We start from the raw sequence: 18,824 nt of genomic DNA, 5'->3' as shown, positions 1-18,824 counted from the left end.
GGTGGGAATACAAAAAGAAACCGAAGCAGTTGCAGCTTTCTGTGGAGTAATGCAGAAAGCATGCTGTTTGCAGCCTCTGCAAGGAGAAACACTGCAGAAACACAGGCAAAGCAGCTCTCTAGAGAACCCGAGACAGATAAACGGGCCATGGCCCAGAGCTGTGCGCTCGCTAGCGCCCATCTCCAGCAGAAACAGCAGGAAAACCTAGAGCCTGGGCTTTCCATCAAAAAACATCAGGAGCTGAAAGAAAAATACTAAGCATCTACTACCTGTTTTGAAGGCTATGTGTTTCTGAATAATTGAAGCTGTCTACAAACTACCCTGCACACATGAGACATCAGCAGCCCTTGAAACAACGGAAACCACGTGTACCTAGACTGTAAGAGACCAAAAGACAGACCTTCCCAGCCAGGGATGGTGCATTCAAAACCCAGTAGCACTCTCTTAAACATAGGAAATGCAGCCTAAAACGATAACTGCAAAGGGTAACCTGTTCAAGAGTAAATAAACTATTCTGGCCACATCTTAGGGAAACATCAGGAATGATGTAGTTGAACTGAATGAAAGTGATGAACCAATGATCAAGTGCCTACCTCTTCAAAGGAGCCGGAGGTAAAGACATATATATTACAGTTGATACCAAGACCAGAATTAGTCTCATCTCTAATGACACAAGACAGGGAAGGGGAAAGAGCCGTCTTTCCTTAACTCCTAAAGAGTAACAGTAGCATGTGCTGTCAGGACTCCAATCCGGACAAGATCTTCCAAACCTTCAGGACCCTCACTGACCTTGAAACCAAGCTAACATGTTATGAGAAGACCCTAAAACAAACAAACAAATCAAACAGATCCCACAAAAGCAAGGCTAGGAGTGGACACCTCACGAGCAGCAGCTGAAACAAGCTCCAGTTCTTCAGCAGCTTCAGCTGATGAGTCTGAGGTCATCAATAGTGCTTAAAAAAAGCAGAAGAAATACTTGCCACTAATACCAGACTTCAGCAATTGCATCTTGCACCGCTGAAACCAACTGTGCTCTTCGCAAATAGTTCTGACAAACTTCTGGCTTCTGAACGGCCAAGACACTGACGTGGCCTTAGAGGTACAAAGGCACAGCTTGACAGCGAGACACGTGGGAAGCAGACCCATGAGAAACACTCTCTGGAGAACAGCGCATGGCACAACAGCGTATGGCACACCAGCGAGCACTGTTACACCTATCAGAGCGCAGAAATACAGCTACGTGAACAGCAAGTGGGAGACAGACCTCAGAGAGACACTGAGTCTCTGTTAGAGGAAGCAGCAGAGCACCAACGTAAGCCTTTGGATTTCAGGGGAAGCTGCGGGGGACTCTTCTGAGGAGAATGGGTTAATACATCCACAAGCAGAGAAAGTAACTGGTCCCTGGAAGTAAGCCTGGAGATTTTAAAGGGCTGAGAGTCCTGGCCATGGTACTGCGCGGGGCAGGAAAGCACAGCTCAGCCCCACCGTGAACACTTGCACTGAGGAAGGGATCAGGACGACTGCCTTTCTGCACAGTGCCGGAACAAGCACGCAGCACAGAACATCAGGAACCGCACGATGCGCACAGCCGGCTGCAGCAGCAGCTGCCAGCTGATCGACCTGAGCATGGAAACCATGGCTTGCCGACAGCTGATGGATGCAGCCCGTTGTTGGAGTGATCCAGCCAGACAGCCCAATAACCAGCGACGCCAGCATCGCTCTTGGAGATAGGCACCGGACTCTGGCATTTGCAGTCAACTAATTTCAGGCAACACCTAATTGCCCAAGTGCACAGCTGCACATAATGCAAGAGTATGGCACTGCACACAACTGCGAGTGTCTGCATCGTCTGCAATCGGTGGGCACATGCACAACGTTTGAACAGAAATCTGCTGCAGCAGCAAGGTCCTAAAGCCTGAACAGCTGGAGATAGCTCCCAGCGCACTGCTGCCGTGCAGCACCTCGGGCCAGGGGCACTGCGGAGCAGAGTGGGCTCTCGCAGGCAGCATCAGGCAGACAGCGCGGGATGAGGCTGAACATGGAAAGACAGAAACTTTATTGTGGCGAGGATGAACCTTTACAGGAGAAAACAAAACGCAGCGATGTGAAAACTAGTGATCTATGGTATCGCAGCAGTGTGATGAAAACAGCTGAAAGCCCAAGCCATTGGACAGATACAGGATAGATCACGAGCACCCAGACACAGTCCCTTCTGGTGTAACCTTACGACAAACAGGACTCCAGGGCTGACGCGCAATGCTTGCTCTGATGCCAAAGAGTCCTCAGAGCAGCCATTGAGTAGAAAAGACACACAGCGTTACGCCTGTCAACACAAGCACCGTCACTAAACAACATGGCGCAGCACCTACAGGAAGCAACCCTCATTCCGGACACAGGAGATTCAAATTTTAAAAAATGAATTAAAACAACAAATACTTTTTAAAGAACACCTGTTAGAAAAAGCATCCCCAAATTTAGTTTATTTTGGGGGTTGGGATGTACAAAGCGCAGTAGCCGATGCCCTTGTGCTTTAAGGGAGAAGGAGGAGGAAGTGACCGAGTTACTGCGCGTCGACCACTCACCCATCCTGACCTGACCAGAATAAAGCCTGTTCAAAAACTTCTCTAATTTGAAAAAGTGCATCTTCCCACCCTGCCGCGTGCAGATCTCAGTGTAACTAGCACAAAACACCGGGCCACCCCGAAGAGCCATGCCCAACGTTCTGGTCCACCCCCGTGCAGCCCAGTGGGCTCCTCCGCCCTGGTCACAGCTGCGCCCGTGCAGATGCTGGCGGCGAGGCGAGGCGCGTGGCGGCCAGGGCTGGTCAAAGCCTCCCGCAGCCTCGTGCTTGGCAGGCGCAGACACTGGGAGAGGGTGACCTGACAGTGCCAGGAGGAGGGTGAACAGCAGCTCCCGGCAGGCAGGGCATGACAGCGAGAGGGGAACAACACGACACGCTGCATGTTGAACAGGACTGTGAATTTTCTTTCCTGCCTCGAAAAGCAGCTCTGTCTCAGGTTCTCAATGTGGATATTCAGGAGTCCCTCCTAAACTCCATGGTCATCAAGGAACAAAAAGTCCAGCCAAGAAAACTATTCAAAGAAAAAGGGCGGGGGGGGAGGGGAAGGGGGAGAAAACCACTCATTACCAATGGAAGAAACAAGGTTTACATGACAAAATTGAAATTGGTCACCTAATTCAGTGTCAACAATGCCTGGATTTAATAAAGGATGATTCAAGGGCAGTGACTAAAAGCAATTATCATTCATACGAACAATTAAATCTCAGGAAAAAGTTTATGAATCACACACAATACCCAAGTTTGTAACACAACATTTGTAACTCCCAAGTACAAAGACGAAACCTGAACTCAAAGTATATTGCAGCAATACAGCATTTGAGCAAACACCAAGTATTGCACACAGCAGCAGGTCAGCATGACACCAGAACAGCCCTTCTGCAAGACCTGCTCCTCGCTCAACTTGTGGCTAACCATCAGTGCCAGCCATGCTCTCTAAAAAAAAAAAAAAATAATTAGGAGAGAAGCCCACGATTTGTATATGCTTTTACTTAGCAAGACTCCAGTTCAGCAACTCATTTCAAACACGTTTATGCCCATCTCCACTGAAAGGAGAACTGCAGAACATGCCTTAACTGAAACATGGGTTTGAGCACTTTGCAGAGGATTGGGCGGTTGCTAAAACAGGGAGCGATGTCAGGTTGTGCCAGTACGTTTTTCACCAGCATACCCACAGTGACACCGAGTACCTCTATCCAAGCAGCTGACATGCGGAAAGAAAGTACAGCAACACAATGGGCTGCTTTCTCCATCGCAGAAAAGCAACCGCTTGCCTTTGGGCTGCGACGCAGCCCGCCGCTGGCCACGGATGCCGCCCAGCTGCTGCCCGCCCAGGGCCGGACCCCTCAGGGACAGGTGACACTGAGCGGGAGAACAAGACACCCAGCTCCTCCCCGCAGGCACTGGCAGTGCCAGGTCTGGAAAAGACACTTCACAGGAAAGACTGCTTAAAGCTTTTGTCATCAGCACCGAACTTCCTCCGTAGGCAGCGCTGCGGGATTTATACAGCTAATACTTTCTTACAGGCTTTCACAGTCAATTAAAAGCTATGGCTGCCAAGCACCTGGAAAACACATTCCCAGTCACCGAGAAGAGTGTAAGTGAAAATACATAGCCAGACCTGCAAATACCCAAACACTCCCCCAGCCCTTCGTTATTGATATAGGCCTTCACTGACAGAGACTGTCAAATTAGTCAGCTCACAGCTTTAATAACTGATATAACTCTATTTTTTTAAAAATAGATAACCTGTAAGCCAACACCATCCACAGAGATGCTCTCTTTCCTCAGCCTATGTCACTTGTACCAAATAATGTCTTAATGGGCAACGGTGATACAAAAGTCACTCTAATGATAGGCTGGGGGGGGGGGGGTGGGGTGTGGAAGCAAACATTTCCTCCTTTCCTTCACAATACCATACTAGGCATACATACGTATGAATGAAAACCTAGTAAAGCAGTAGACTTAGTGCATGCATATGTATATAAGTGTACACATACACATTTGACATGTGTATGTATTTACATATACACATACGTATTCCAAACAAAGAGTTAATATCTGTCCCAAGTCTATTGCTTCCTTAGTTAATCCAGTGTCAGAGAACAAAAGAAAAAGACTTATCTCAACACTAATGAAGCTCAGCTTTCAATTATAAAATTCCTACACTATAATTAAAGATACACATTCTTTCATAACTATTTTTAGTAGAGTTAAGTAACAGGTAATTTTCTTAAGGATTACATTACACTGAGACGGAGCAACAAGACTTTCAGACTTCTAGAATTGCTTGTGTAGAAAATAACACAGTATAGCTGATGGCAACAAGACCAGGCTTACGCAGGTCTAACATACATCCAGATATACCCTTAAAAGAAGTGAAGTGAAACCATTTTAAAGCACGTTTTCTGAAGGTATGTGGTACATGGACAATACTTATTCTCTGCCATCCCTGGGAATACGCGTGCACACACCCACAGCAGTACCGCAGACTCTGTGCACAGGCTGTCTCTGAGCACGCGCTGCAACAGAAGAGACAGACCAGACCACAGCCCTGGAGGGGTGATCTCCGTCCACATCCCACGTGTGAGAGAAACCCAGCCAGATGCAAGCACAGTACAGTAACATCCAATGAACAGTGATCTACAAGTAACTGCAAAAACTGGAATAAAAAAAGCCATGAGTCTTACCTATCCTGACCCTAGCAAACTCCCAAGGTATTTCAAATTTAGCTTCTATTACTGACATATTACTGAAAGATTAAAGGCTCCTGGATATTTGACTAACCAGCATGTTAAGAGTATTAACAAGAGTTAATCCAACACCTAGTATTTACAACATCAAACAAACTAGAATTGTTAGCAAATAGCAGCGATTAACCACGTTAATACACTCAAGTTTTCAATTACTTTGTATCCTGATTTTGGAATGACACGGGGAAAACAGACCTTATGCTGAAAAAGAGTGTAAATAAAATTAATCTGTTCTTGCACACAGAGCTAGATAAAATAGAGCTCTGGCAATATTCACAATCACAACCACCACCATGGTCTGTCTTGTCTATTTGTGGGGTTTCTTTCTTTCTTTGTTTTAAATTAGATCTTTAAAAACTCCCCCTAGGTTGAATATGGGGATAATTACTTGTTATCTACAGCAACTGTTTTTAAGTGTACATGGTATGAAAACATTTGTTTTTAGGATCCAGTTTCAAGTGTTAAATCTACAACATACTCAAGTGCCCTTCTTCTCAATTCCCACAAGGGGGGGGAAAATCGCTGAGCCAATGAACTTTGAAAAATTACAAAAAAACCCCACCAACAATCTGGTTTTTATCTGGTTTAATCTGGTTTTTTGAGAGTCTTTTCTGCACAGCCTTGCTTGTGCTCCTGGTGCTCCGTAGCACAACTTACTGGGCAGCAACGTTGTCTCAGCTCTTGTCTCCCAGCCACAGCGGGAGGTGAGCACGGACCCGCCACGTGAAGCGGCATGATCAAGTAGCGAGCAATTAATGGATCATCCCCATGTGGACACTGGATCTGCCCATTGCAGGTAACCTCTATTAACCTCTGAGGAGCTCAGCAAGCAGAGATCTTCCTAGCAAGCAAGGTAAGCAAGAGAAGTTATAAGTGAGCTAGATGAAAGAAAAAGAAAATCCCTGTCAGTCACCGACAAGAGCCTAATAAAGAACGTGTCTCTCTGAGCCAAGTCAAAGTGAGATGCATTGAGAGCTGTATACCTACCCTGTAGCTGTTGCTGCTACCACAACATTTGAATTTTTGTATGTCCAAGTTATGACAGGGACACAGTTAAAAAAAAAAATCAGGAAATTTTTAGTTGCAGAGCTCCTATGAGACAACAAAGACACAACAGTGAAAGCAGCCACTAAAGCCAATGATCGACACAGTTCTTCCTGTAGGCTAGATTTTATGGAGGCTTGAAGATATCCTACATATTTTATCAATCCTGTTGGCTGTGACAATGGCACACCTTTTCACAGATGTACTGTACTGGTACCTTGAAGCAGCAATACCATAGACTCCCAGCGCCTTCGACACAAGAAATAAATGCACTGGAGAGAGCATCACAGGTTAGCCATTCTGGTATGTACGTACTGCGAGTACCCAACTACACCTATGGCTTCGTGACACATGCTGAGCCAAACAGCTCAGGGAATAACTGCAGCGTAGGAGGCCGGTATAAAATATTGTCTTAAATTAATAAGGTAGAATGAGTTCCATGGAAAAAAATTAAATGTTATGTAAATGCTCACTTTTGTGGACAGGAACTTTAATGAACTAAAGCTCAAGAGCTGAAGTTCATGAGCTATATGCACTGGTGTATAGCAATGTGTATCAACTACTCCAAGCAATAAACGCTCTTTCCTTGAGAAGATATCCACATTTACGAGCTAAATGCCTTTTGATTGGGCACTGCTCTGCTGAGGATGAAAGTCCGAGGCTTTCCCAGAATTGTTGCAGAATCAGTTCCAGAACTAACACACCAGCAACGTGCAAGCTGTCAGTAAGGCAGCTCCAACACACCCTATTAAATCAGAAGAGAGATCTTTCATGCCAAAATACCATAGTCCTAAGAATGGCTGTCAACTTACTGCCAAGTAAAGCATGGGGGATGCCAAAATGCAGTTCATCACACTAATAAAGAAATATGTGGTGATCTAATGTAAGTATGTGATAGCAGAGAGACCATGAGAAAGTTGTTTACATCCTAGTTCAGAAATAAAGCACCGACGGATACTTAGAAATGAATTTCAATTTGATCTAGAGAGTGGGTTTTCACACATCATCTTGTGGTTTTCAGTATTTTTTTTTTCTTCTCCTTACTGCTGTGCATGTTTCTGTAATAAGTGCATCTTTGATCAATGGCCCGATAATCCACAAAGGTTATTCTCAGCTTTATTCAGAGCCACCACATGGAAATACCAACGTTGTTTTGGCATTGCCAGGAGGGAGCCTGGCAGAGAAGGTTTAGAACAGACAGTGTTTTCCTGCAGGATGACACCCTCTGCCAGCAAGGCTCCTGTAAACACGCAGCGTAACACTTCGCTGAGACAAAGCATCTCGTGCTGCAAAGGAGCTCCTGGGTGGGCAATCCAGGATCAACAGGGTAAACTCTTGCAGCCTCAGAAGGATCTGAGACAACTCACACACATGCACACAGCCCAGTGTGAGTTCAGAGCACCCAAACTCACGCGCCTGCAAGGCACGGGTCGGTCAGCCACACACGTCATTGGGGGGTTCAACTGCACCCACCTCCCAAGAGCTCCATGGCACTAAGTTCCCGGCCCTGGGAGCCCCAAGTAAAGCATCTACTGGTGTTAGGGGCTCAGGAGTCACCCCAGTGGCAAGCACTAAATGCTGCTTCATAGTGCCCCAGTCAACATCATCTACTTAAAACAAAGGGCATCACACAACTCCCGCAGCACAGCTCGCCCCATTTAACAGCCCCAAGCACTAGGCACCAGGCAATACTAGTTCAGGAGGCTATCAGGACCCTACTTCACACGAATGGAAAGCAGACCCATTAACACTTCCCAAAAACACTGAGGCTGGCTTTGTCCCCAGTTAGACTGAGGACCTCCATGCAGCATGGAGCTCCGAGCTCTTCAGGCAAGTAACTCCCCACAGCCAACTGCACCATAACCTCCACTCCAGAGTTAGCTGACACGACAGGAGGCAGGGGGTTAGTGTCATTTATACTGTGCCTGGGCCACTATTAGCAGTGGGAAAATGCATCGCTGCCAAATTCTGTCCTGGCAGGAAATTCAGACTGCTCTGGGTACCTAACGAACAGCTGAACATGCAAGCAATGCATGGCCAGGGCACCAACTCCAGAGAACAGCAGGTACCAAAAATTCGGTGTCGTCTCATTCATTGCTCAGCTTAGGTGAAGGGACCTGGACCTGAGGAGTCTTCTCCTGACAGCTGAAATTGGAGCAACCTCTTCTATTGCTGTGTGTCACAACCAGGTCTCTTTAAGCAAAAGCAAAGGTTTTGGGTTTGCTTTATACAGGAAGGATGGGGGGGAAAAAACCCAACCAACCAAACCAAAAGAAAAAAAAAAAACAACCCAACACAGGAAGCATCAGTTGCCCTAAATATATTATTGCTGACACCCTGGTTGTTCAGGAGGGACGTAAGGGGAGCCAAGTCCTCTTCCTTCTTGCATCCTCGGGATCCTCCAGGAGGCGGCTTACATGCTACAATTGCACTTAACATGCAGTTGCTCTAAGAGGAAAAATTTAAGAAGAAAAATATCTAGATAATTCTTTATGGTAAAATTAAAGTATACTAGGAAAAATAAGTCTTCAAAGCCATGGACAGCTGAAAATAAACAATTTAGAGAAATAAATTGCTAAAAGGAAAACAGTTTTGTTCAATTTTATTAACATTATTGATGCAATTTCCAAGAAGCCAAAGCAGCAGAACTGATATATGCAATTGGAAATAACATCCTTGGTATTCTGTTAAGTTTCCATAAAAGACCATCAGATGTCTTGCAGATAGGCAATCTTATAAAGACATAAATTGTCAGAGACATATGTACGGCCCTTTGTGAAGTGTTCTATCCAGTCAATTTTAGCTTAAGCAGAAGCAAACTCTCAAATGAAATACATAAATACTTTCCTGTTGCTTTTAAAATGGATGTACATTTAAATCTGGCATTGATATTCATTTGGAAACCTAAGTATTGAGCAAAATTGAAATAGTGATTTTACATGCCTAGAATTTTTATTTCTCCAGTTCTTTTAGTATATAAATCTTAGGGACTGTGTTTGGGCCCTGATTACAAGAAAGGGCTTCTTGCTACATAGATCTGTTAACAGTACTAAGGCCCCAGGGCTTCTCCACATAAAGACTGGATGTACAGTCAGTTTTTCTGGTTTCAGTCAGGATACACCTTTAAACAACACACCAGGGCTCAATCCTCATGTTACAAGTGGAAAAACAAGCAAAACACCCCAAACATAGTATATTTTGAAAATGATGGCTTTACTGTTCCCCCACCCCACTCCTCAAAGAAAAAAAAAATGCACTATATAGTATGACATGGAGTTTTAGCAGCTTTCATGGAAGAAGAAAATAAAGAATAAACACGAGATAAAACAAAAAATATATTCTAAATTCTGATTTGTGTAATGCTCTGTTAATTCACATGAGGTTACTACAGTGTCAAAAAGGCAGCACTTATGGTAACTTTGGAATTTTATGTAAATACTTACACTGAAATGAGCACAAACGGGGCAGAAGTTTAGAGTTCACGTAAAAGGACATCTGTTCATTATTGCACAAGAACAGGGCAGGCAGTACCCCCAGAAAACACACCTCAGACCAATGTCTAGGTGGAAAGGCAAGGGCCAACTACAAAAAAAGTAGTTTTCAATTCCAAAATCATATAGATAATTGGGTATTTACAGATAGTTTTCCCATTCAAACACTCCTCCTGTTGTTAGGGAGAGGCAGAAGTGAAATTTACTGCTGTCACAGAAGTAATCCTTTTTTCCCCACTTCCTTTCTGAATTTCAGCCCCCACAGAAGCTAAATCGGGAAGAAGGCCACCAGTTGTTTGATCAAGCAAATACGTGACACCCACCCCCGCTGCCCCGTCCTGCCTGCTCCGGCAGGCTGCTAGCCAAGCAGGCTCTCAGCGCAGCCCGGTCCCTGCACCCCTCCGTGCCCGCTCAGGTCAGGGTCACCCCCTCACTGGGATGTGCCCAAGGCCCGCTCTGCTTGCCCAGGAGCTTCCCCTGACCCCTTCACAGCACTGGCCAGTCCTGGATGAGGACTAAGGGCAATGCAAACAGCAGCTAACAGGTTAATACATACCTGCTACAGCTGAATTTCATCAGACCCCAGGAGGGCTGGGGTGGCAGGAGCTCAGGGGTCCCTGTCCACCCTGCTCCCAGCAGGTCCCCACCGCAGGCGCTCGAGGACACGTCCGGGCGTTGGAGCATCTCCAAGGATGGAGACCCTGCAGTCTCCCTGCTCAGCACCCCACGACGCATGAGTTTTTCCTCAGGTGTAGAGGGAACCTCCCGTGCCTGGGCCTGCACCCGCTGCCTCCTGCCCTCTCACCAGGCACCACGGAGCAGCGCCTGCCTCACACTTGTTTGCTGCCCGAGAAGGGATTAGGGAATCCTGACAAAAAAATAACTTTCCTTCAGAAAGGAAAGCTCTCAATTGCTTTGAAGGAGAAAACAAGGGGCAACTCACATTGCTCTCAGCCAGACAGCTATAAACACATCCGTCAGTCTCCAAACATTAACGTGAGCACCATCAGGAATTTTACCTTTATGAGGACTTTTAAGAGTCCTAAAAAAAATAAGCCAATGGGAAAAAATTAATTAAAAAGCTGACCATGTCATACACAAAGTCACTATACTCAGTCTCTTATCTGATTCGTAGTACTTCAGGAGGTGCTGGGGAGCAGGCCAACGGGGCAGGTCAAGCAACCCGCCTCGCCCCTGCAGACTGCTGCCAGGCACCAAGGGGAACGTCACCTGCTCCAGCACAGCCCAGCACTGTCGGGGAAACACCCCCCGAAGAATCACCCACACAGATTGCTCCGCAGATACAGAGCACCACGTAATTCAGGCCTGCTTGTCCAGGAACATTTGCGTCTCAGGAACTTGTAAGAACTGAAACAAAACAACTATTCTTAACATAATTTGGGAAAGGTGAGGTGAAAGAGGATGGTACTATGCTTTTTTGTTTTTAAAGACATCATTCCCATTTACTGAGACAGGACAAAACATTAATCAGGAAAGCGGGAACATTTTGTACAGAAAGGCATTATTGGAATATTCCGTTCTTCAAATGTGCTCTGCTCCCCAAATCAGGCAGTGATGCAAGAAGAGGCAGCTGGAAGTGCCGCTGATGTTGCAACACTCCTTCAAACAGGCTCGAGCAGTGATGAACACACAGATCACCTCGGGGGCACGGGGAAGGGGGAGAGCTGCCCCTCAGCACTGCTGCACACCACATCCCCGGCACACGCTGGAGGAACCGACCACGCTGCGCATCCCACCAGGGCTTCAATCACGCACACGTGTGTGCTTCTGCCATCATGCGCTGTTTAATTAGCTCCTAGGTGGAGTAACAGCTGCCCTGCTATGTACTGAAGAGCGCACATTTGTCTGTTTCTCCAGACCCTTTAATGAGCCACGGGAGTTCAGAAAACCCCAACTAAAATCAAACACCGTTGGTGTAACAGCTGCTCTGTCGTCCTAGCACGCAGAACAGCACAACTGTAAGGAAACGTACAAGGAAGCACCTCGAGCACATGCTCACACATGCTTCCAACTTCGTAACTGGCAGCCCCCCAAGAGGCACACACTTGCTGGGACCCCCCGGAGAGGGGATACTTTTTGAGGAAATAAGCAAAAGTAGGTTTTCACCTTATGTGTCAAGAAGCATGACCACCACCACATGCCAGCCATAGCCTCTGTTCGTGGCTTCACCTTTCACTGAAAAGCCGCAGCCCTCCCTCCTCCTACAGCCCCCGCACACCAGCCTGACATCCCTGGTGCACTCCTCCAGCTTCCCAGCTCCTCCAGTCCCCCGCTACCTGCCGACTGGGGTGGGACGATACATGCTGTGGCTGGTTTTGGACTCTGGGACGCCAGCAGCCCCAGGCAGCCCCCAGTCTGGCCAGGCAGGCTTGGCCAGCAGCTGCCAAGCTCACACAGCCGCTGCTCCTGCCATGCTGGAGGAAGGAGGATGGCTTTGATCCACCTACAAAACCACCAACTTCACTGGTTTTCTCCGGTTTTGCAGAATCTCTAGGATTTCCGTCCTGCCATGAGAAGTGGCTGAAATTGGACAAAAGCTTTAAGAGGAAGAGCAAGTGGGCAGCATGCTGCGGTGGGCCAAGAGAGCAGGGGATAGCCTGTCCCTCCCCAGCCACCCCACACACTGGAGGGCGAGGGCCTTCAGCCGGCCTGCTGCCAAGAGCACCTTCCTGCCCCGCTGCTCGCGAGGGAGGCGAGCAGCCCCTGCTTCTCCTGCCTTCCCTTGGAGCCCTCCCGAAGGTCCCGAGGGTGTCGCTGCCCTGGCCCCCATCCTGTGCCTGGGCAGCGGCTGCCACCCGCCCCACAGGGGCCGGGCCCAGCCCAGCCGCCCCGCGCGCTCAGGTGGCTCCGGCCGTACCCACCCGCGGGGGCATGCACGGCTATGGGAGGGATTAAAATCATATGCAAAGCTTTCCGAGCTCCTATGCTGTAAACAAATCACCCGTACACCTGAAGGGAGCTCCTCTCCCAGCGCAGACAGGGCACACACCCAGGCAGCACTCCTGAAACCGCATGGCGGCAACCAGGGCTCCCCACTCCTTGGCACAGCCGCACGGCTCTGCGGGTCCCGTCCCCCTTCACCCACAGCGGGACAGGCTCGGCCTGTCAGTGACTCTATCCTGAAAGACGGGCTATTTTTAGAGCCATTAATAAGGGAGAGGAAAACAGATCACATTCACCAGGGAACACATCTGCTGCTCTCGGAGCTTGTCCTACCCACCACTGCCGTTCTGTACTGAAAAAGCTGATTTTTCCCCCTTGGCAGAGGGACTCCACAGCATTTCCCCTGCACTACATGGCACAAAGCTACGTTAGGAAGATTGCATGCGTGGCACACGCTAGAGCTGCTTACCCTTAGCACATGCACCATGCACCAGTAAGTGACTGTAAAACCACGCAGCAAAATTACCTTGTCAGTTCTGAACAAGCGTGCACCGAAACGTAATTTGAAATGGTTCTGTTCCCCACCTTCCAAGAGGAGGCCTAATTCAGGCTACGGCAAACGTGCAGAGAAGTACAAAGGAGGTGGTTACAGGGGAGAAAAAAAAAATATTTTCTGTTGGTGTAAGTTGTCCAGGTTTTCCATTTAGCCTTTTTCACCATTAAGTTCAAAGTAAAAGTCAACTCTCATGTGGGTGAGTTTCCACAGGAAATCCTGCCCTTCGTTCACTCTTATCCCTAAAGAGAACCGTTTCCTTTTGCTTGAAAGGCAACTGCCTTGAGTCCTATGCCACAGTGAATACGTTTTAACACTAAATATAGATTCTCAAGGAAGGAAACATCAGGCAGACAACAAAAGCAAGGAACGTTAGTGTGCACTGTGTCAGATGACACACGCCTGACTATGAGAACACATGCTCTGTTAACACAAACTGCAGACTAATGAACAGCAGAGATAAGAACTTTTCTCTTGAGTTTGAGAAAAATCAACCATTGCTTAAAATAAATTCTAAAAAAACCCAAAGCAACAAAAACACTTGCAGATCAGAAACACACCCTATTAGCACCCCAGCCTCACATGATCGTCTGACTGGTCCTCTTCATGTTAATGAATACATACACTTGGTACATTTTATTTTTTTAAGCACACAGACTTAGTCCAGCTCTGTAAGCCTGCAGCTTTTTTTAGTTTGGGAAGTCCCACACACTGCAAAATGCCAGCATGAAATAACTGGTGGCCCCCTTCTCCCCAAATCTCCTCACATCCCCAGGCTGATGGTTTCTCAGCCAAAGCACACTCACAGTTTCGCTTGTGAAAGTGAAACCTTGTTCATAACAAACCACACACAACCTAAGCAGTTTGTGTGACCAACTCTGCAGGTGAACCCGCAACATGAATGGTGCCATCTAATTTCAGTTCTGTCTTCAAACTATCACATTGTCCCATGCCACAAAGGACAAACGAGCAGAAGCGTAAGCTAAACTGGAAGCTGCTGCACCCGTTGGGTTAGTTCCCCTCAAACGCCCAGCTGGGAAAGGAGGCTGCCCCGGAGCTCGCTGATGCACCAGCTGCCGCGCTGGGGCTGCGGCTCCCCAGCAGGTACCACGGTCCGAGTGATGCACTGGCTCCTGCTTCAGACGTCATCACCGCTGCCTTCCCCAGACCGCCCTTCCTCCGACTGCAAGCAGAGATGTCCCCTCTTGCACAAACTTCAAGCCCATCCCCGCACAGACACCTCTCGAGCTCCTACGCCTCCAGTTGTATGCTCTGAGAACCCTCAACAAGAAAAACAAAGATAAAAAGATGCATTTCTTGTGTAAGTGTCTACTGAAACTCAAATCAAAGATCCGGTCCAGCAGTCCTTACTTTCACCCAAAGAAGTCCAATAAAAGTTATCCGAGGACAACCAGAGGTCACAGAATGAAGCTTACTTTGTTCCCTGGTCCTACTGTGTATGGTTAAAATGAGACGCTTCTACTCAGTAATAGACTGATCTGTAGATAGTCTATTACTCAGTAATAGACTGATCTAATAGACATGAGGCAATATTCCTAGAACAGCCCTCTTTCTGTACAGCAGCAGTCTCACCACAACTGCTCCCACCCCAAACCTGTTCGCTCTGATGCTATACTCTAAATGCCATGCTCTCCTCTTTCTGTCTTTACAGACAGTTATTTCATTTTCCCTTTTTTTAATATTAAAATGTTGCTACATATTTATCCGATTTCCATTTGTCTCCCAATCAAGCTCTTCAAAAACTGTTACATTAAATTGGAGTTCAGCAGGGCAGAGTACATTTCATAAATAACCATTTGTTCCTCAGTATCGCTGTGGATACAGAGAAGACTGTTGTGACCACCACCAGAGGGAAGTATCAAAGCTTTCAGTACTCTCAGGAGAACAGAGTCTCAGCACCACCTGAATAAAGGTTTAATTTTAATACACTATTAACCAATTTTTCAAAGGAAATTAATCAAGCTGACTATGCATTTGCAGGTGTGGACAGATTAATCAATGAACTAAGTTATTTTCAAACAAGTATGACCAGTGGGTAGTGGTGTAAAAGGTATTTAATATCTACAGTGCTTGCAAAACCACTCCTGGCTGCAAAGGGGCTACCGAAAAACAAACTGGCATTTCAAAGAGAAAAAACTGTCAAAGCAAGCTTCACCAGATCTACTGCACTTCCCATAGCCCTCCATCTTAATTTCCTGCACAATTTTCCATTCTTTAGGCAAGAAGCTTTTTGTTTGAAACAGACCAAAAATAGTGATAGGTACTAATAAAGGGTAATAATGTATTATTTTTTGAATTTTCAATATAACTCTGCAAAACAAAAAAAAGGAAATTGAGCTAAAGCATTCCTAGTTCTATAGCTGACCTCACATTCATGCCTTGCAGAAGTAGGGCCCAAATCACCTTTCTGCAGATTTTTACCAAGTAACAGGAAAGGATCACATTAGTCAGCAAGCAAAACGGTACAGAAATTAAACCACATTTTTACAATAGACTCGCTGAAGTTAATTGACTACCTTCAAAGCAGTAGGAATGAAGGTTACTGCTGTTCAACCCACGCAACATGGTATTAGCAAACAGTTTACAGGCATTTGTTAGGCATCAAGTACAATCTGTGTTGTTAGCTCCTACAACTGCATTGATTGTCTCAACACTCAGTAGTTTTTGCTTTGTGTTTGTGCTTTATGCCTTTTTTTTTTTAAGGAAAAGTCCAAAGGCCAGGTGAGCACCTCAGTCATTACTCCTATGGAAAATGTAATTTCTCACCAGTGGATACAGAAAGAAACTTGAAAATATGATGCAAGAGCTCTCTAAAGTATAACAACCAGAAAGCAAATGAATAAGCCCCCCAAATCTCCTGATTTTCAGCGTGGTGCAGCAGTTACAGTACTGACTGCAACCAACCGGGCTGGGGGTTGGCAACTCACCACCCCCAGCCCCCCGATGCTGCACCGCTCCTCCTGCTGCCCCAGGAAGCTGGCCCACTCCACGACAAGGACAGAAATACCTCAAACTCCAACCCCAGGTGCAAAAAGAAAACTGTTTTCACAGCATGAGCAGCAGTTTGACAGGCTGCACAGCTGTAATGAGCTCTTAGGTGCTCAGGATATTACCTCTGCAAAATTATTTTTCAAAGTGTCTTTTATGCAAAAGTGAAAAACAAATTATTTACCATGCTTTATAAAAACCTCTTTTTGGCATATGCTTAATATTAAGTAGCACTAATTTCACACAAATGAAATCATGAAGGGTAAAGTAGGACAGTAAGCTGGCTAGGGAATGAATTACAGAAGCAGAACTGTGAAGAAGCACCGTGGCTGGGACAACAAAGAGCTTAGCTACTAAAGTAGGAGGCGAGCAAGTTTTGCTACCCAATTTACCGCCCTGGGCAACTTTCCTTCAAGGTTTCTGGGAGCTGCTTCCCATCTGATTGCACTCCTCCATCCACCTTTATTTTGACTCAGTTTCTCATGTCACGTTTCCCAGGCAAACACTTGGCAGCTTCACCTCCTGTTTTCATCTTCTAGAGTTTTCACCCAGCAACACATCATCTTAGCTCACCCGTTTCATGTGAAATCCTGAGTTACAGCTAGGAGGAGTGCCAGCCCCAGACCAGTGCCCCAGCGTGCCAGGCACTGTATGGACACCTGAGAAAAAAAAGACAGCCTGTGCCCCAAATGATTTTTATATATATGTATTATATACATGCAAATATATGTTTGATTATATATAAAGTGTTAAAAATATAAGATTACAGGGAGATCAGCAGGCTATAAGTCAGCATGGAAGGCTGCTGTTTCCAGGATACAAGCTGTTCAAATTTTTAGTGCCCCCTTGAAAGCTTTTAAGAAAGTTTTGTAGATTTTTACAAGGAGGTTTCCAAGCATAAGAGACATCCTGGGACAGAGCAAAAACATACCTCCTGGCAAATCCAGTGAGTGAGCAATCAAGACAGGAAACTTTGGCCAAAAAACCCAAACAAAAAACCAGCCAGGAGCCAACCCTCCCACTATTATTTGACAAAAAAAATGTCTTAGGAAGGCTGCAGAAAGAAAGGGTATTTTACATTAAGTCAGGCAGCTTATTCTCAAAATAAGAGAAAGTGAAATAAATGAAGAGGCCAGACAAGGGGTGAAATTATCTGTGACACACTAGGAAAATTATCTGTGTGAGTGCAGTCTGAACAGATGCTCCACAAGACAAGACTGCATTCATCACAGGTAGGGAAAAGCGTTTTACAGTCACTGGGATGCAAAACAACCACCTGAACAAGAGTCAAGCAGCAGGAGTGACCATTAGCCTAGACTGCATGCAAAATATTAGCAAGATTATGACTGAGGCTGAACTTGAGGAGCCAGAAAAACACTGTCTGCATTAGCATGGATAAAACTACTCGTGTAGGACTCCAGAAGAGATTCACAAGCTCATGGGCGAAGATGCTATTGGTAGAAAGCTTCACAGATATAAAGAGAAAAATAAAAAATGGCTAGCCTTAGCAATATACAAAACCACAGATATAAGAACAAAAAAATACCTGCAAAGAGAACTAGAAATGTTTTCCAAACCACAAAAGCAGAACCTCTCTTCAGATACTGCCGCATCCACGTGCACAAGAACGAGTCCACAGCACATCAGCTACAAGATCCAATGCTGTAAGGAAGTCTGGTCCCAGTTCCACAATTTCTTGCGTGTTTTTGTAGAGAGCCATAGCATCCTAAGACCCTTCCTGCCAGATCCAAATATTTGCCAGAATAAAAGGTCTAAGCCCCCGTGCTTTCTGTATGAGCTGCACTCAGCCCCAGCCCCGCTCACCTCTGCGGGAGGGGTGCTCGCAAACCCACCTCCCACCCGACTCACCCTGTACTCACCCGACAGCATGATCGAGCATGGGACTGGGCTGCCCAGGGAGGCCGTGGGGTCTCCATCCATGGAGATGGGCAAAGAGACCCCTGAGCTCCTGCCAGCCCCAGCCCTCCTGGGCTCTGTGATCCATGTTCATACTCTTACAAGTTTTTTCTTCCCCCCCCCATAAAATTGTGGCTTGCAGGTTGTTCAAGAGACTCAACAGGGACCTCAAAGCAACCATATGTATTCAACCGACAGTTGATGCACACAGAGCGATAAGCAGCAGGGTTCGGGTTGTGTTTCCCCCTTGCTGAACTCCAACCCTTCCTAAGGCCGTGCCAAGCTCCCTCCAGCCCCGTTACCACCATTTCTGCAGAGGGAGACACACACTGCTACCAACAGAGTGACTCCCGCGCTGCCGGAGACTTGCCCGCCAGCTGCTCCCCCAACACCGGTCAAAGTAATGATTCTGGAAACAGGCGAATTTCAGGAGGATGTGCTACAGATAACTGTGCCTTGTCTTCTGGCCTACCATACCCTCCACTCGAATTTCGGCACCGCCCCAGAAACATGCTAAAGGTCGCTAATTCACTGCCAAATTCATACAGCAGCTTTTTTACCACAAATTCACCCCA

General features: G+C 46.6%; 1 protein-coding gene across 3 annotated transcripts in view; it reads right to left on the bottom strand.

The window, feature by feature from the left end:
- The window catches only part of INPP5A (inositol polyphosphate-5-phosphatase A), a 262,058-nt gene that overhangs the window by 204,681 nt on the left and 38,553 nt on the right, over positions 1–18,824 (bottom strand). The gene's annotated exons all lie outside the window — the stretch shown is intronic.

The sequence above is a fragment of the Ciconia boyciana genome, chromosome 8 (assembly GCF_034638445.1).
Source record: "Ciconia boyciana chromosome 8, ASM3463844v1, whole genome shotgun sequence".
NCBI classification, from domain to species: domain Eukaryota; kingdom Metazoa; phylum Chordata; class Aves; order Ciconiiformes; family Ciconiidae; genus Ciconia; species Ciconia boyciana.
Note: the sequence above shows the minus strand (reverse complement) of the source record. Positions and strands in the feature narration are given on the sequence as shown.